Consider the following 18,258-nt stretch of genomic DNA (forward strand, 5'->3'; position numbering starts at 1 on the left):
CAAAATGAAGGAACTTTTCAACTTTTTTGGCTTCTACAGGATGTACACGCTCTAATCAATCCAAAAAAAAAATTCATGAAGTTTGGTTCAATTTTGAAGTTTCTAGGCCAAATTTTGTGTCTGCAGTCTGGTCTCAGTGATTTTTGAGCCTAATCTGACAACTTACAAGTCCAAATGCTACCAAACTTGAATCAAAACCTCTCTACACTATGCTTATACTTGCGGAGTTGAGAAATACTATCAAAACCTCTCTACACTATGCTTATACTTGCGGAGTTGAGAAATACTATCGAAACCTCTCTACACTATGCTTATACTTGCGGAGTTGAGAAATACCTAAAATTTTTCCTTTTGACCCCCCGATATTAAGTGCACCTATTATCTAGGTGGTGATTTTTGCAACTTTTTTCCATTTTTTCACTTCCCGCAGTTGTAACAAGTGTTAAAGGCCCGTCAAAGAGTTTTGTCAAGTCCTATTCATTTTTAAGTGTTCTAACCTTCAATTGTCTGTCTGTTTAGAAAGAAGGTTGTTTCAGTCCAATTTTGCTCCCAAATGGAGTTAAAATCACTTGTGCCTTCACAAAAGTGTTAACATATCACAAAAACAAGATATCCATGTGAAAAAAGTTTAGTTTCCTACCAGAGAGAAAAAAATGCTTATTATGTACATGATAGAATCTGCACTTTTTGGAAGTTTGATGGCATCAAGTCTTATACAAGCTAATGCAAGCACTTTTGGCTAATAAAAGTCAATTTTACATGTATCTAACACGGGGAGATAATAAGCTTATTTTTTGTCAAACTTTGAAAATTTTCCTAAAAGTTGATTTTTGACTTACCCGTAGGTTGTTATAGCATTTCCAAGACTAGTGATGACCAGAAATGTTATTTTGAAGCTTTGAATACACCTTATGAGTCCCATAACTCAGAAATTTGAAATTTTTGTATGCAACTTCAATAATGTTAATTTAGAGAGTGAGATGGATTGAAAACCTTCCTTAATTCCTACTTACCCTACTCCTAATCACACCAGCCAAAAGATAGTGGAAAGTGTCCACCAACACTAGTTTTTCTTTGTTTTTAGCTGAAAAGTGCATCAACACTCAAACTCTGACATAGTCTAAGCTATCAACCACTAGAAAATGACCTAATCTAAGCTTGAAGGTCCTTAGCGAGTACAACTACTCCCAAGACACATCTACATTGTTGAAGTAGACACGCCTCAACCTTGTGGTTTCTAAAAGTTTGTTTTTGTACTCCAGACGAACCTAGAGGAAGTTTCTGGACAAAACTACAAAGCACTAAGATTTTTCCCAAATTAGGTCACCTCGTCTCCGATATCGGTATCAAAATGTGGGGCTCTCTAAATGCCAAGCCTCAATATCTTATTGTAGTGACCACATACATAAATGTCATACTGTGGGACGGAGTCGACTTGACTAGTGCATGGAGGATACAAGAGGTTGTTAGTCTCTCAAAAAGAACACTCGATCCCACTCAAAGCTACACACAATTGCATGTCACGCAGTAAGTGCTAACTATGACACCGCAATAAAATTTTCTCGATTCACTAAGCAAACAAAGTCCAAACGAGATGAAACTCTTAGGATGGATAGGAAACACCTAAAGAAACATGCCTATACCCTCAAATCCCCCTTTTGACCACTTGCCAAAATCGCACTTACTATGTACAGGGCAAATTTGACCTAACCACTTTCACCCCCGAATACACCTTAGAGCTTAGCAACGATGTTCCTAAACACCTCCAATGTATGCAGTTTTATTAAGCAAATTTTGAGTTATAAGCATATTAAAGAGCAAGTGAGCAACAACAAAAACACAATTTTATGGCAAGAAAAGCACAATATCATGAAGAGATTTCACCTATGAACACAATGAAGTAGACTACAGTTCAAACAAACACTTTATGAGGGAGTTATGAGCTTGATAAGAAAGTTGGAGAGTACACGGTGCTCTAATAATCAATCGTACCACTTATTATCCAAAAAATCTCCTTTAAGTTTTACAAAAAAAAAGGCTTTTTATACCTTAGCCAAAGGTTCTAGGTTCAAAAATGAGAAAATGTTCTAACTCTTTGTAGCCTAGGATTCCATTGTTACAATTTAGAAGCATTAAGCCCCACTCTATGTGGCTCATAATGGCATAATGGCTTACAAATTAATTTTGAAAATAAACGAATTACAAAGGCTCAGAGCTATAGGTGTCCAAATTACATCATCGGCTAGATATGTAGGTTCCGATGTTAGCTATGCGCTATCAAAAAGAAAGATCTTTCTTAATTTTAGAAACACTAAAAGACTGTACATAAGGCTGACACCAAACCATGTACATCTCACAAGACTCCCTTTCCCGGGGGATTCACCATGAAAAACTTACCGTCCCACGTAAGTGCAGGGGAGGGGTTTTTTTACAAGTTAGATAAGCGTATAAGCTAGGGGCAGGCCCCCAATAATTTATCTCCCAAGCTTATAAATAAGGGAGGGGGTATCAAAAAATTTTTTTTTTTGGGGGGGGGGGGGAGGCAACTTGATTTGGGTTTATTACTTGTAACGATTGGTCACCGATGTGCACTAGAATTTGGATGAATTTAGGGAAAGTTTTTTATCAGGTCACACATCAAATTTTGCATCAAGCCGGCCATAGATAAGGGTTGATTTGGAGAAGGTCAAGGATTGATTTACACCAGCTTTGGATGGGTCAGAATTGGACGAGTAGCTAGAGTGCAGGCTGATCGGGCACATAGTTTGAAATTCAAACTAAGACACATTGAGGGTACATCTAGTTATCAACATAAGTGGTTCTTAGTACATTGCCAGTCACTATGCTACACACTCTTTGACTAGTTTTACCCAATTAGATCATGTGGGACCTAAATTTTATATGTAAGATAAGGATATGATAGTTTTATTCATTGATTTTCGTATAAGCGTAGAAAGGAAGGTTATATTCCTTAATATGAGTCGTATATAAGGGTTTTATCAAAGTTGTTCGCTCACATGTGGCGTCCTGTTTTGTATATAGAGTGCATCCCCTGGGCTCTCTTTTTACAAGATTTCAAAGTTTTAAAGAACAAATCAAAGGAGAGCTAGGCACATCATGTTCACCTTGAACGATATAATTTTTACCTTCCTTTTCAAATTCAAGTTTTGTTGATAACTTCTTCTCAGCGAAGGTCCCAAACCCCATTACCACCCTATTTCCAAGACCAAAGTTTCATGATCCATATTCATTACTTGGAAGTCAACTTATAACCTCAAAGATGTCCTTCATGATATTTTGATTCGGAATGCCGTCTCTTGGAGTGCACTAATTGAGAAATATGTCCGACATGGGTAGGCCAAGAAACATCGAGTTGTTTTGATTGGATGCAAAATGAGGGCATTATGCAAGATGTTGATATGTCAAAAAAAATGCATGTTTATATTGTTAGTCAAGGGCGATTGAAGAAAGACATCAAGCGTAAGGAGCTTCACATTTGGAATGTCGTCTCTTGGAGTGGATTGATTATAGGATATGCCTAGTGTGGGTAGGGCCAGGGAGTGTGAGGTTGTTTTGAATGGATGCAAAGTGAGGGCATCTCTCCAGATGCAATCATCTATGCTTGCACATTGAAGGCATGTGTCACGACGCAAGATGTTGATAAGGGAAGACGCAAAGCAACGCAACCGAACAGGTGCACAGGCTTGGAGGTAGCCGAAAAGCCAAGGAGTGGAGGTATGGTAAAGTGGCATTTATCTTTTGAAAATTTCTTAGCCATGAGTGCACTTCCTTGCATGCCTCATTGTCCTTTGACATGTGCTTTCTTGGGCTTTCTCTCTCTAGTATAGATGGTTTTAAAGAGACAAAATCCATGGTAAAGTCTAAAATACATCAAACTTAAATTTTGATCATATACCCCTCCTTTGAAATCATATTCGTCTTTGACTATGTGTATCAAGAGGAAGGTAGCCCATTCTTGTTTGGGATCCATAGTTAAGTAAGAATACTTTCCGTAGGCTAAATGGCAAGTCTAGTAGGAATTTTGGTGATGTAGTCATCACAAAACTTATTCCTTAAAAACATTGGTGTACACAGAACATTGTAATGTGCAATGAAAGAAAGCAAACATTCAAATTAAATCATTGAATACTTTATATATTGATATCTTAGTTTACATTTAAACCATGAAGAAACTTGTAGTCTTGCAATAAAAGAAGAGAATCCTCTAACTAGGGTTACTGCATCCATTTAGCACCTTCAATCATGTAATTCCTAAACTTAATCAAATACCTACATATTACCTTTCCACTTCACAGAACTTTGTCTTTGTGTTTAAGGATAGCCTCAGGTTGTGGATAGCCTCAGGTTGTAGGATCTCCTCTTGTTCATCATCAAACCCTAGAGGATCCTCTTCAATGGGGTCCATCGGAACTATTGTAAAATTGATTATTTTTAACAATATGGAATGGATCATAGTTCCTCTTAAAGAGTTCAACATATAACTATTGATGTCCTATGGGTTTGCCTTGTCAATTCTTGCTCGTCTTTTGAAAAAATCGGGTCTTAGGAAATTTAAGCAAACCCATTTTTCTTTCTTAAACCCAAAAGATCTTCTATGCTTATTAGTAGTTGCCTTTTAATTTTGTTGTGATTCTTGAATATATTTTTTTATCTTTTGAAAAGTTATCTTAATGCCACATACATTTTCATCAAGTTGTAGAGACTTTTTGGTGCATTTCTAAGATAGGTGGAGGGTTGGGGCGGCCTTCAATGATCTCATATGGAGGCTTGCATGTAGAGCTATGTACCATGTCATTGTATGCAAACTCCACAAAAGGTAATTATTTCTCCCATTCATTGCTTGGGTCCTTTGCATCGACATAGTTTTTAAGAAGATCAAGAATAGTCGATTTTGTGATTTTATTTTTGCCATCTGTTTGATGATAATATGCTTAACAGAAATGAAGATATATGCTCATGTTTTGAAATAGCCCCCTTCAAAAGAGACTTTCCATGGCTAGGGAACATGATGACGACTGCAATGTAGTCTCTCATGAGTATCATGAACAATTAGCAATGAGGGTACCCACTATGGAAATCCAAATGCAAACCTTCCTTAGTGCACTAGAAATTATGAAAAATTATTGAGTAAACTAACTCAATTGATTTGAAAAAGGTAAAATAATCCAAGAGTCAATATTTTTGGACACTCCATCTACATACAAGGATGTGGAGACAATGCCCAAAGATAAGAATATTCCATTTCAAGATCATCTCCAAGGGCTAGACAAAATTTTGTTTTAAAAATATGAAACCACCCCAATTTAGTGGTGAGGAAAAAGGTAGAAACAAAAACTCAATTTACATCTTCCTCCAAAAATGGCAAGAGTTGCATAGGCTTAGAAAGACTCCTCCAGAGTACCACGTGCTTGAGGCAAGTCTTACCTTAGGTCCTAAAGCCTATAAATGGTGGATGAGCCTCAAAGTTATTTTTCTACTCAAGAAGGAATTGAAAACAAATTGGGATGATTTGAATAAGGCTTTGGAAAGGCGCAACCACTGCTTACTTATTTATCCAAATACCATGAAATCATCATTAAACCTTAGGATTAGAGAAGCATTTAAGAGAGAAGTAAAAAGGAGTAATCCTAAGACTTTAGCAGATGCAATTAAACTTGCACAAATCTATGAAGGTCATACACACTTAAAAAGCACTTCAAACCCCACTGATGGTGAGTCTAGAGGTAAGGAAGCAATAAATTTATGGCCATTTTTGAACGGAAAAAAAAATTATTTTCAAAAGATAAAAAACCACCTTTTAAGAAAAAGATTACCTAGAACACAAAGGGGGCATGAATCTATGTGGGTAACCGTTGATAGGTTAACCAAGATGGCTAGGTTTATTCCAACCACTTTAGATGTAAAGGCTCGTGAACTGGCTAGGTTATTTTTTCACCATCTATATCCACTTTATGGCCTACCTATAGACATCATATCTAATTGGAATAGAAAATTTAATAGCCACTTCTGGAGAACTTTTTTTGCTAGACTTGAGACCAAGCTTAGCATGAGTTTAACTAATCATCCATAAATATATGGGCATATTGGAAGATATACTATGAGCATATGAAAGTAAAAAGCAAAATAATTCAAAAGAGTACTTACTTGTAGCAGCGTTTGCATATAACAATGCCCAATACTCTTCCATAGCATATAGTCCATTCATGTTATAGTATGGATTTTAATCAAGAGCTCCCTATGCGGTAGGATTGCAAAATGAGAAAGTTCAGGCAGCTAAAGATTTCTTGGAAGATACGAATCATATGCTTAAACTTGCTCAAAGCAACATTAAGAGAGCTCGAGATAGAGCTAGAACCTATGTTGATCCTCATAGGAGACCTCTTACATTTGAGAAAGGAGAACAAGTTTTATCTTAAGGTGCATGAAAAATAAGAGGCCGTGAAAACTGGAATGTGTCCAAAAGTTATCCCCTAGGTATTGTGGTCCTTACACAATACTTAAGAAGATAGGGGAGAGAGCTACAAACTCCAACTACCACAAACAATTGAGATCCACCCAGTTTTCCATGTTAGTAGGCTTAAAGGAGACTTGGAGATTCTGACAATTTCGTCTATGATGAGGAGTAAGGAAGATCCTAAGTTCTCACCTAACCATTATCAAAGTGGTATGATCTTTTTTTTTTCTTATTTTGGTGAGAGCACGTATCAAAAGTGACTATATTTGTGCATTGTGAATGCAAAAAATGTAGAAACCTCTTTCATGAGGCCTATCTACTTTGTGAGTCAAGTAATGACACGTGTAGGAAAAGACTGCATTGTTTTTGAACATGTGGCCATGGCTCTCATGTTCATTGTGGGAAAGTTTAGTACCTATTTGTTGCCTAAAAATTGTGAGGTCTTAACTTTAGAGGAGATTTTTGCTTTTGTGATACAAAATCCGTAGATCTCCAAGTGGCTAGTACAAATGTAGGAGTTTGAATACATTGTGCTCAACTTGAGCTATGTTGGCCAGAATATTGACGCAAGTACAATGAAAGGAAGATGAAACTCAATCTGCCTCGCCAATGAAGGAGATTGTAAATTTGAGTGGGGCACACTCTCTCTACTCTAATAGGGCAAATTCTCTAAGCCAACCAGGGGTTTAGGGGAGAGAGAAGCATGGAAGGGTGGGAAGAGGCGTATCCTCGGACGTTGTCGCTACCCAGAGCGCAATTTAGATAGCGCAAGGAACGGTTAGGACACAAAAAGGTGGAAAATAAAACGGATGGCTCGTGCTTTGCTATTTGCCCTTGGCGAAAGCACATTTTGGCAGTAAGGCCTTGGCATTCGATGGATTTGCTACGTGGAAAAGAGAGGCAAATTGAGGGTTTCTCATGTTCAAAAGTCAGTGGTAGAATTTCCAGGATAAGAACAAAAGAGCGCTGAAGAAATGCCATCCCTATGCAATAGACCATGGGCAAGGGGCACATAGCAAAGCACATTAGTAGAGAAAAGAGGAGCATTAGATCCCACATGCGGGGGTGCAAGACGCAAGGGCGACTTCTCGTGAGGCTTCCGACCAAAGCCTGCAAGGTGCGGGTTGAGCACAGAGCAAACTATTCTTTCGCCTTTTACTAAAGAATACTGTGTGCTCTGCCCAGTTGAAGCACCATACTAGAAATTTTTGGCAAGGGCTTCCTCCTCTGCGAGGGGGCCCCTCTCAATCATACTAGAAATTTTTGGCAAGGGCTTCCTCCTCTGCGAGGGGGCCCCTCTCAATCAAGCGATAAAGCAAGCATCTCACTGCACAGCAACAACATGGTAACGACATGGGGGCCACACACGACTTTGGAGGCTACTACAGGTCACACTTGCATCTCAGAGACGATGCGCTCCTCCCGCTGTCAATGCTTCTGCTCGTCATTCTGGAAATGTGTGAATCTCAAGCTCAAGCTCACCTTGGCCACAGGTACCCCTCCCTGATCGCCCAATGAGGGAGGGGTCCCCGCTTATATTGTCACTGCTGTGTTGTGCCTCACTGACTACAATCAACTTTACTGAGTTGTAGTATGAAGAGAGAAAGCCCTTGATGATCAACTCCAAAATATGGTACTCCAACATGGTGAGACCTAATGAGGAGGGCCAAGGCTCTCGTGACTAAATTACCCCCAAAGCATGGTGACTTCCATGACCTGGAAATGGATGCAAAAAGCTCTTCCCAAAGCCTTGCAACAAAAGCTCAGGAAGACTCCTTATTAGTCGAATTTATTGCTTCTGGCACCAAGATAAAGGCGCAAGGGAGTTACTTAATGATGCCGTCCCTGAGGCCCACAAGATCCCCACACTTCGTACCTTTTCAATGGATTGGCAATTGGTTGGTAACAAATGTGCCATATGGTGAGCGACCGACCATAGTGGCGGTCTTCCCCTCTTACAAGCTTGACGGCTTTGTTTACTCGACCAAAACTCCCTCACTACAATGAAGCTTGGTGGAAACAAAAGGACGATAAACAATGCTCGTGAGGATGCAGGATTTCCTACAGCGTGGGTGATTGGTTTCACTTCTACACTAAAGTAGATGACAAACCAATCAAGATCCCCACACATCCCACCTTTTCAATGGATCAGCAAATGTGCCATATGGCGTGCGACCATGATGGCGGTCTTTGACTCTTACAAGCTTGGAGGCTTTGTTATGAGTGATTTCAAGAAGTAGAAGGATGATGTAGTTTGTGCAGCTCTCTGTGGGTGCTTGGGTTTGTTCCTTCATGATTCCCAATAGTACTCCATCCATGAGAAATCCCATGAAGATGATGATGGATGCAAAGAACATTTGGGACCATCTTGCTTCCCTATATGAGCGAGTCTCTTTAATGCACCAAATAGCTACGAAGGTGCAATTGAGTTCCCTAGATGCAACTAAAGTATGTGTAACCCTCTTGGCAATTACAAGACGATAATCTCATAGCAACATACAAACATAACTAAAAACTTTAGCACTTCAACTTGAAATCAAATAGTAGGACTTTCTGATAGAAGTGGTGGAGTTCACTTCCACATGCACCGGCTCCAAAGCTTGGCATGCCTTTCATTACTTCTTTTTACATCGATATGTGTCACACAATACAACTACTAGGGAGTCACTCTGCAACCATGTATTCATTGGCCGAGAATGACCCCCTAGACATACCTTTATAGCACTGCGGCCAAAACCAGCTGATACAAGAAGCAACCGATACAAGATGCCATCGATTTTGTGAAAACAATGATGCTGTAGAAAACTCTGCCCACAAAACTCTCTACACTCTATAATGATCTTCTCCATCTTCCCGTTGAACATTGCAAGAGCATTCGTGAGACCCAAAGGCATCACCAAAGACTCGTAGAATCCGAAGGACGTCCTGAACGTGGTCTTGTATACATCTCTAGGAGCGATCCTAATATGATGATAGCCACTTTTAAGACGATCCTACTGAAACAAGTAGAACGTGGAAATCTATCAAGAATATCATCGATCCTTGGTATAATAAACCTATTCTTTATGGTAATCTTATTGAGAGCCTATAGTAGATACATATCCTCCAAGGTTCGTCTTTCTTGTACACAAGTAATTTTAGAGAACAAAAAGGTAAGGTACTATGCTGAATCGAATCCTGTTCCAAAAGGTCCTGTATTTGACTCATAATTTCTACGCATCCTCCAAGTCTTCTACACAAGTAATACTCGAGAACAAAAAGGTGAGGTACTATGCTGGATCAAATCCTTTTCCAAAAGATCATGTACTTGGCTCATGACCTCTTCCTGTTGGGCTCAACTCACTTTGAAAGGTGGTTGATTTGGAGGAGTACTAGTAGGGATCAATTACATGGTATCACACCCTTCGAATGGCATAATGTTGAAGTTCTTATGTCCTAAGTAAGTGGTTGGGTTTGTTCCTTCATGATTCTCAACAATACTCCATCCATGAGAAATCCCATGAAGATGCAAAGAAGATTTGGGACCATCTTGCTTCCTTATATGAGCGAGTCTCTTTGATGCACCAAATAGCTACGAAGGTGCAATTGAGTTCCCTAGATGCAAGTAAAGTATGTGTAACCTGCTTGGCAATTACAAGACGGTAATCTCATAGAAACATACAAACATAACTAAAAACTTTAACACTTTAACTTGAAATCAAATATAGGACTTTGTGATAGAAGTGGTGGAGTTTCACTTCCACATGCACCGGCTCCAAATCTTGGAGTCCCTTTCGTTACTTCTTTTTACATCGATATGTGTCACACAATACAACTGCTAGGGAGTCACTCTGCAACCATGTATTGATTGGCCGAGAGTGACACCCTAGGCATACCTTTATAGCACTGTGGCCAAAAGCAACTGATACAAGAAGCAACCAATACAAGATGCTATAGATTTCGCGAAAACAATGATGTTTTAGAAAACTCTGCCCACGAAAGTCTCTATACTCTCTAATGATCTATCCCATCTTCCCGTTGAACATTGCAAGAGCATTCATGAGACCGAAAGGCATTACCAAAGACTTGTAGGATCCGAAGGACGTCCTGAACGCGGTCTTGTATACATCTCTAGGAGCGATTCTAATATGATGATAGCCACTTTTAAGACGATCCTACTGAAACAAGTAGAACGTGGAAATCTATCAAGAATATCATCGATCCTTGGTATAAGAAGCCTGTTCTTGATGGTAATCTTATTGAGAGCCCTATAGTAGATACATAACCTCCAAGGTCCATCTTTCTTGTACACAAATAATATTGGAGAACAAAAAGGTAAGGTACTATGCTGAATCAAATCCTATTCCAAAGGTCTTGTACTTGACTCATGATTTCTACGCATCCTCCAAGTCTTATACACAAGTAATAATCGAGAACAAAAAGGTGAGGTACTCTGTTGGATCAAATCCTTTCCCAAAAGATCATGTACTTGCCTCATGATCTCTTCCTGTTGGGCTCAACTCACTTTAAAAGGTGGTTGGTTTGGAGGAGTACTACTAGGGATCAATTATATGGTATCACACCCTTTAGATGGCATAATGTTGAAGTTATCATGTCCTAATTAATCTTGACAATTCAGTCGAAGCTTGTCTATGACGAGCATTTTGGTGACTTCGTGCCCTGATGCCACTAATATTGCATCCATATGTGGTTCCCTATTTTCAAGCTTGATTCCTAAACACGGCGCCATCTTAGTGGAAATGAAGTTGTCCTTGGTGCCATTGCCAAAGAAAATTAGAGATTCTTGATCTTGTACTTTGCCCCGCGCTCTGCAAAGCTATGTACTCTCATCCTCACAGTCCTCAACCATCCCCATAGATTCAGGGACAAGTTTGTCCGCCTTTGCTTTCCCCTCCTTTGCTCTTTCCTTTGCCTCTTTGAAGTCTCTGGTCCTTCTTCTGACTTCTTTCTCTTTCTCCATTCCAAATTGTCATACATCGGTTCTCGAATCAATTGATTCCTCTTTGTACCAAAAATGGTTTTGAAGGTGTAAGAGTGATCATCGGAGAAGATGCAGTATTTGCATCTAAAGGATGAGATTTCTTGCGGTTCTCTCTTAATTTACTTTTTCGGTACTTTAGTTTCCTTGCCTTCCCTCTTTCTTCCTCACTAGAACTAGAACAAGAAGAAGAACGAGAATTGAAGTTTTTCTCAAAGTGCACACGTCAGCAGTGTTTCCTTTCTGACCCCTACCTTGCCCAATTATCAAAAGTTGACTGTCAGTCAATAGTCAGCTAAAGACTTGGAGTTCTTCCTTGCGAGAGTGCTTTCTATGTTTCATGATTTTATCGATCTTTTGCTCTATGGCTAGATCAATTTACTCTGATGTCAAAAGAGAAGTTTCATATTAGGTTTTGGCTTTGCTTTCACTTTCTCATATTTAGGATTCTTGGAATACTACATGAGGCGCTTAGTACAAGTACAAACTTGCAATTTTCGTTAAATTTGTGCAAACTATGGATCTTTGATCAAAGATTCTTTAAGATGATCATCAAACTTCTTGTCAACCAATCAATCCTTGTTCGAATCTCCATTGTCGCTCGGTTCATCCTTCAAAATTACAAGTGGGATGACTTTCTATTCCTAATTGACTTCTCTATCAGAATCCATAACCTGTGCTACAAAAAGTTGGATTGGATCTTCCATTGAAGGATCAACTGATGCTCTAATACCACTGTAATCGGCTTGGTACTAAGAAGGCTATAATCTCATAACAACACATGAAAAGAACTAAAAACTTTAACACTTTAAATTGAAACCAAAGAGTAGTCGCGACACGAAGTGGCAGAATTCCACTCCCAAATGTATTGGCGCCCAAGTCTGGCATTCCTTTTGTTACTTTTTTATATATTGATAAATCACATCCTACAACTCTCGAGGAGTCACACTGCAACCATGCACTGATGTGCCAAGAGTGACCCCTATTTTTATAGTCACTAAAGCAAAAAGAAATCGATACAAAAATCTCGCACCCAAAGTTTTAATTGCCAAAAATCATGCCATGTTAGTGTTGTATGGCTACCACATAATCAGTGTAAAGTCGTTGCATTTTCTGAGCGATCTACCACGTGTCACTCTCTTTCTTGTGTCGGATTGCCACATTATCAATTTTGTGACAATATCATCATGGATCATGCCACCAAGATGCGGGAGCGCCAACAAGAAATACTTCATGTGGGAAGGAGATTAGTTCAAAGGACATAGAAAATCGCACATATCCACACATATGCAAGGGCTATATTAATGGTTCTTCATCCTTTGCCCCTTGGATAGGTTTTTGCTCTCATAATTGTGCTTCAAGCATAGTCACAGGAGATGTGGAGAGTTGTCATACACATAGTTTAGGTTTGCCTCTCCTACACATGCATATGATGCTTTGATACATGTGCTTGCAGGATGATCTAGGTTACATACCGTGCCTAGCTCATGGAACCTTTTGTGTTTTGGTCACCAAGATCACAAGATTTAAAAACTCATACAAGGTGGTGCATTTTTTTTCTCCCTTCTCTTGGGTAAGTAGTTCCGATCATTCCATGAAGCAAGGACCCAAGTATGGTGCAACACTTGCCGTACATCAGGCAAGCCAAATAAAGAGTGCCCCTAGTGTGCAAATAATTGTCATTTTTGTGGCAAAAAGCCATCCATGAGGCCGACAAGATCCCCACACTTCATACCTTTTCAATGGATCGACAATTGGTTGGAACTTGGTAACAAATGTGCCATATGGTGATCGACCGACCACAATTGTAGTCTTCCCCTCTTACAAGCTTGGAGGATTTGTTTACTCTTTCCCCCAACCAAAACTCTCTCACTACAACAAATCTTGGTGGAAACAAAACAACGATAAAAAATGCCCGTGAGGATGCTAGAGTTCCTACAACGTGGGTGATTGGTTTCACTTCTACACTGAAGTAGCTGACAAACCAATCAAGATTCCCACATATTCGACCTTTTCAATGGATGAGTAAAAATGGTTGGTAACAAATGTTCCATATGGTGTGTGACCATGATGACGGTCTTTGAATCTAACAAGCTTGGAGGCTTTGTTACCAATGACTTCAAGAAGTAGAAGGATGACGTCGTTGGTGCAACTCTCTATGGGAGCATGTCAATGCTTGTGTTTTTTATTTCATGATTTTCAACAGTACTCCATCCATGATGATGTCAATGCTTGTGTTTTTTATTTCATGATTTTCAATAGTACTCCATCCATGATGATGGTGTGTGACCATGACGACGGTCTTTGAATCTAGCAAGCTTGGAGGCTTTGTTACCAATGACTTCAAGAAGTAGAAGGATGACGTCGTTGGTGGAACTCTCTATGGGAGCATGTCAATGCTTGTGTTTTTTATTTCATGATTTTCAACAGTACCCATCCATGATGATGGATGCAAAGAAGATTTGTGACTATCTTGCTTTCCCATATGAGCGAGTCTTTTTGACGCACCAAATAGCTACAAAGGTGCAATTGAGCACCTTTGATGCAACTAAAGTATCTGTAACCTACTTGGCACTGACAAGATGGTAATCTCATAGCAACATAAAAACATAAGTAAAAACTTTAACACTTCAACTTGAAATCAAATAGTAGGACTTTGTGATAGAAGTGGTGGAGTTTCACTTCCACATGAAATGGCTCCAAAGTCTGGTGCTCCTTCCGTTACTTCTTTTTATATCAATATGTCACACAATACAACTGCTAGGGAGTCACTCTACAACTGTGCAACCATGCATTCATTGGATCAGAGTGACCACCTAGGCATGCTTTTATAGCACTACGGCCAAAATCAACTGATATATCAAATGCTCTGAATACTTTGCTTCAGATTTTGCAAAAACAATAAAGCCAAAAACTATTCCCACAAATTGTCTATAGTCTCTAAAGATCCCCTCCATCATCTACTAATTGCAAGAGTATTTGTGAGACCAAAAGGCATCACCAAATACTTGTAGAATATGAAGGACATCCTAAAGTCAATCTTGTATACATCTCTACGAGTGAACCTAATATGGTGATAACAACTTTTAAGACGATCCCACTGAAACAAGTAGAACATTGCAATCTATCAAGCATATCATCGAGATCCATAAGCTATTGAACGCTATTGAAGTTTTTCTTCAAACGTATCGTTGAATTTTCTTTGGTAGACTATAGTAGTATCTATCCATTTGTTCCTTTAAAGACATTTTCTTGAAAGAAGCAACCGGTAGGAAATTATCACAATATCTTTGGTGATAAGTATAAAGGGTATTTTTCTCTTTAATCCGAAGGTGGTTCCATGTCATCAAAACATCAGACTCAAACTGGGGAGTCAACCAAGTAGATGAGAACAACCTTTTGAACTTGCTCTTTCTGCATTCCAAATTTTCATACGTCGCTTCTCAAATCAAGTGATTCCTCTTTGTACCAAAAATGGTTTCAAAGGTGTAAGAGTCATCATCGGAGTCATTAGAATATGGAGTATTTGCATCTAAAGGATGAGATTTCTTGTGGTTCTCTCTTAATTTACTTTTTTGGTCTTTCTTCCTCACTAGAACTGGAACAAGAAGAAGAAGGAGAACCGAAGTTGTGAACACGTCGGCGGTGTTTCCTTTTTGACCCCTTCCTTGCCCAATCCTCAAAAGTTGACTGTCAGCCAAGATAGTCAGTTAAAGACTCAGAGTTTGTCCTTGCAAGAGTGTTTCCTATACTTCATGATCTTATTGATCTTTTGCTCTATGGCTAGATCATTTTCTCTGATGTCAAAAGATAAGTTTTCATACATATTTTGCCTTTGCTTTCACTTTGTCATACATAGGATTCTTGGAATACTACATGAGGCGCTTAGTACAAGTACTAACTTGCAATATTCGTCAAATTTGTGCAAACTATGGATCCTAGATCAAAGATTCTTCAAGTTGATCATCGAACTTCTTGTCAACCAATTAATCCTTGTTTGAATCTCCGTTGTCGTTCGGTTCATCCTGCAAATTTATCGGTGGGATGAATTTTTATTCCTAATTGACTTCTCTATTAGAATCCATAACCTGTGCTATAGAAAGTTGGATTGGATCTTCCATTGAAGAATCGATTGATGCTCTAATACCACTCTAATCGGCTTGGTACTGATAAGGCTATAATCTCAAAACAACCCATGAAAAGAACTAAAAACTTCAACACTTTAAATTGAAACCAAAGAGTAGCCGCGACATGAAGTGGCAGAATTCCACTTCCAAATGTATTGGCCCCCAAGTCTGGCATTCCGTTTGTTACTTTTTTTTATATTGATAAATCACATTGTACAATTGTCAAGGAGTCACACTGCAACCATGCACTGATGTGCCAAGAAAGACCCCTATTTTTATAGTCACTAAAGCCAAATGAAATCGATACAAAAATCTTGCACCCAAAGTTTTAACTACCAAAAAGCATGCCACGTTAGTGTTGTATGGCTACCACATAATCAATGTAAAACCGTTGCATTTTTTGAGCGATCTACCACGTGTCACTCTCTGTCTTGTGTCGGATTGCCACATTATCAATTTTCTAACGATATCCATGATGGATCACATCACCAAGATGTAGGAGCGTCAACAAGAGATACTTCATGCAGAAAGGAGGTTAGTTCAAAAGACATAAAAAATCTCACGTATTAGTTCAATCCAACGTATTGCTTTGCTAGACTCCACACATACACAAGGCTATATAAGTGGTTCTTCATCCTTTGCCCCTTGGATAGGGTTGTTTGTCTCATAATTGTGCTTCAAGCATAGTCATAGGAGATGTAGGGAGTTGTCATACACATAGTTTAGGTTTGCCTCTCCTACACATGCATATGATAATAGGATACATGTTCTTTCAGGATGATCTAGGTTACATACCTTTCCTAGCTCGTGGAAGAAATCTTTGTGTTGGTCGACGAGATTGCGAGTTTTACGAACTCATACAAGGTGGTGCATTGTTTCCCCTCCTTCTCTTGGGTAAGTGGTTCCGATCACTCCATGAAGTAAGGACCCCAGTATGTTGCAACTTGTCATACATCAGGCAAGCCAGATCAAGAGTGCCCCCAGTGCGTAAATTGTCATTTTTTGTGGCAAAAGCTATCCATGAGGCAAAAAATTCCCCCAGACGCCATACCTTTTCAATGGATCAACAATTGGTTAGTAACAAATGTGCCATATGGTGAGCTACCGACCACAATGGGGGTCTTCCCTTGCAAGAGTGTTTCTTCTATTTCATGATTTCATTGATCTTTTGCTCCATGGCTAGATCAAATTCTTTCAATGTAGAAAGAGTTTAGGATTCTTGGAATGCTTCATGAGGTTCTTAGACAAGTATTAACTTGCAAGTTTTCTCTCCCAAGTTGGTCATTTTGGCATCTAGAGACATCATACGCGATGATGTCTACTTTGAGATTTTTGGCCCAAACTTGACCTGTAGGATCCCTAGGTGATGGATAACTCTCTAATCATCTTAGATTTTAATTTAGAGGTGGATTGATGTGGTTGGGGCAGTAGATTGTGTCCTAGGCCAATATTTTCTAATTTTTGGGTCCAAGTGGTCACAAGCTTGCTCAAAATGGTCCAATTTGATCATATGGCTTTTATACTATATGGTGAACATGCTTATGATGAAAAAGTTAAGTTTGAGTGCGTGTGTCAAGTTTCACCTAGTTGGGAGCAGTTTTGGTAGGTCTAAGGCCAATTTGTTGAGTTAGGCGTAGACTTTGTGTTGTTTGGGCATTGGACACCCTAACTAGCTCCAAACCCTATGAAATTGTGTGGGATTCATGTTTACAGTATGCACAATGTGTTTGTGAATTCAATGTGAAGGTTCTGTTCTTGTGCAAAAGTTGGTTGTGAGACATCATATGTGTATGATGTCTTCTTTGAGAAAAACTGAATTTGATGCTTTGGAGTGTCTTGTGCTTGTGTCCTAAGCCCTAATTGATAGTTTTCAACTAAAAAAGTTATATATTTAGCATAGAAACTTCCTCTTTGGCATTTCAGATTTCCTAATTTGGTGATGACTTTCGCAATGATTCTTCTTGAACTTGATCACCCAAGCTTGTGGATGCAGTAGGGCACCTTTCCATGGCTTTGGTGTAGCCTTTGGCCTTACAAATACCATTTTTGGCGATTTGTTGCTCAAATTGCATCTATTTGTGAAAATATGGTTGCAAACAATTTTCCTTGATGCTTGACCATATTTTTTGGTTGTTGATGGCATGTGGATGATGCTCGTGAAGTTTCGTGGCAAACAGACCTATTGTTTGGCCGTGAGAGCCAAATGATGCTTTGCATGTCCGATGCCTAGCTTGATGTTTTGACCTACTTCTAGTATTTTGACTATGGAGGAAATTACATGGGCTTGTAGATAACCTCGAGGAGCACCTACTCATGAAGTTTGGTGCCATTCTAACAACTTGTTCCAGATTGACTACTGCAGACTTCGAGAAGTTAGGGTTTTTCTTACTTACCTAAACCAGCATTGGAGGGCATAAACATGCTCATCTAGCCTAGGGCTAATCCCCTTTTATGTTTTGTAGCCATCGGGTTAGTGGTTGTTACAATCCCATTTCGGTCTCTTCTCGTCGATGCCACATTATCGCTTTTGTGGATTTTTCACGTGAAAGTTAGCTTAGAACAAGAAGAGCACATGGTAACGAGACTACCTCTCATGTCTGGCGTCGGTCGGTGTCCCGTGTGCATCGTATGAAGCCGTGGAAGATCTGCGTGCTCTAGGTCTCTCAAGTTCTCTCTAA

At 39.3% G+C, this 18,258-nt stretch overlaps 1 non-coding gene across 1 annotated transcript; it reads left to right on the plus strand.

The window, feature by feature from the left end:
• Positions 1–7,589: 7,589 nt before the first annotated feature.
• LOC147438452 (U5 spliceosomal RNA) lies at positions 7,590–7,713 on the plus strand. Its single transcript, XR_015184688.1, has one exon. It is a non-coding gene; the product is annotated as a U5 spliceosomal RNA (small nuclear RNA).
• Positions 7,714–18,258: the final 10,545 nt, after the last annotated feature.

The sequence above is a fragment of the Adiantum capillus-veneris genome, chromosome 16, assembly GCF_014529385.1.
Source record: "Adiantum capillus-veneris isolate H3 chromosome 16, ASM1452938v2, whole genome shotgun sequence".
Lineage (NCBI taxonomy): Eukaryota > Viridiplantae > Streptophyta > Polypodiopsida > Polypodiales > Pteridaceae > Adiantum > Adiantum capillus-veneris.